This window comes from Gavialis gangeticus, unplaced genomic scaffold (assembly GCF_001723915.1).
Source record: "Gavialis gangeticus isolate Ggan-Ray unplaced genomic scaffold, GavGan_comp1, whole genome shotgun sequence".
Classification (NCBI taxonomy): Eukaryota; Metazoa; Chordata; order Crocodylia; family Gavialidae; genus Gavialis; species Gavialis gangeticus.
The window spans coordinates 92415838-92417431 of NW_017729031.1; the positions used below are offsets into that span (position 1 = coordinate 92415838).

The 1594-nt window shown below is 40.7% G+C and overlaps 1 long non-coding RNA gene across 1 annotated transcript; it reads left to right on the forward strand.

Moving 5' to 3' along the window:
- Nucleotides 1–221: 221 nt before the first annotated feature.
- Nucleotides 222–1379, forward strand: LOC109301773. Its single transcript, XR_002098620.1, has 3 exons — nt 222–254; nt 644–714; nt 841–1379. It is a non-coding gene; the product is annotated as an uncharacterized LOC109301773 (long non-coding RNA).
- Nucleotides 1380–1594: the final 215 nt, after the last annotated feature.

Sequence of the window (1594 nt, forward strand, 5' to 3'; positions counted from 1 at the left end):
TTGGACAGATGGAGCACTGTGCCACAAACTGACTAACTGACCTTGCCAATGTCACAGAGCGAATCAGCAGCACAGCTGCCCATAGCACCTGGGTCCCATACGTGCTCCCTCTCCTTCAGCCAGAAATTCTGTCTAGAGAAGCAAAGTGGCAATCAGACAATAAACCAGTGAGAGGAGATGGATTGGTGCATCTTGCTAGTGCATTTATTGGTGAATGCAGAGATCCTTATGGCCTTCATGATTCTGAAAGCCAGGTAGTAATCTAAATAGGTTTAACTTCACTTAAAGCATGCCTACCATCAAATTCAGCCCTGCTGGCACTGCATTTTTAGTAAAGATTCTTCCCATATTTATTCTGTTTAAAAGTCTGAGTTTCTCAAATCAGTTTAAAGAAACTATTATTTGAAACATCATAGGGCAATAGCTGGAATCCTTCTGTTCCAGGGCAGTCTCTTACACAGGAAGGACTCCTTGATGTAGAACTTTGTGTCTTTAACCCAAAACTGGGAACTCTTTCTGGAAAACAGGCAATAGTTGAACCATGAGTGACAGGGTTAGAATCCAGAGTCAAGGGTGACATTCCCTGGCCTGGGTCTCCCTTATACAGCAAGTCTGAGTAAATGATCACAGTGGTCTCTTCCAGATGTAAATCTACAAAGCACAAGGAAGCCTTCGGAGTAGAAGACTTTTACTGATTCACAGTTTGGCTGTAAGGTAAATTACTGAACAAATGCAACATTATCTGGCATAATGCTATTTTGTGAGACACCTGGAAATACTCAAAAGGAAGGTGTCTGCGTTATATAAGTGCAAACTGTAATTAAGTGAGCTTTTCTGTAGGTGCTCAACTGAATTGCTGAAGAGTTACATTAGACATTTCCTAGACCTTCAGGCTGGGAGGAAGCCTTTTGATCATCTATTTGATCACCTATCCTGCAAAACCAGAAGTCCAAGAAATCCACCCATTACTCCTAAAGAAGAGGGAATTATTCTCCTTTACTATCAAGCCCTGTAACTTGGGATTGCATTAGAAGCGGTGCCTTTTAGATAGACATCCAAACTTGAATTCAAGACTCCAAGAAACGGGGAGCTCCCTGATCTGTTGCAGCAATTAATTGTCCTTGTGAGTATCAACCAGTGTCTTTATTTGCACTTCAGGTTGGGCACTTGAAATCAGTATGACATTTGGTAAGTTTGGGCCTTTCTTATGCATCTAAAATGACACATAGAAACAGAGTTATAAAGAGGATCATAGATACCCCAAGTCTCATTGCCCTATTCTAAGCAACAGACCAGAGTCCCCTCATAAAACAAAAGGATTTATGAGTAGATTATACTGTAATTTAGTTCAAAGTTTTCTCCAGTAAAAAAAATCTTTCTTTCAGGGTAATTTGTTTCAGCTCTAAAGCAGCTGCTGCTAGTTAAGTAATATTAAAGCATGATATTTCATAGTTGCATAACTCCCTTTGGCCAGGTTGCCATGAAATGCTGTTCTGTTTGAAAGATCCAGATCCAAATATTTCTGATCTCCAGATAAAGCCCTAATTAAACAAGGGCGAGGCTGTCTTATGGGATGCACAACTGTGCAAAGGCT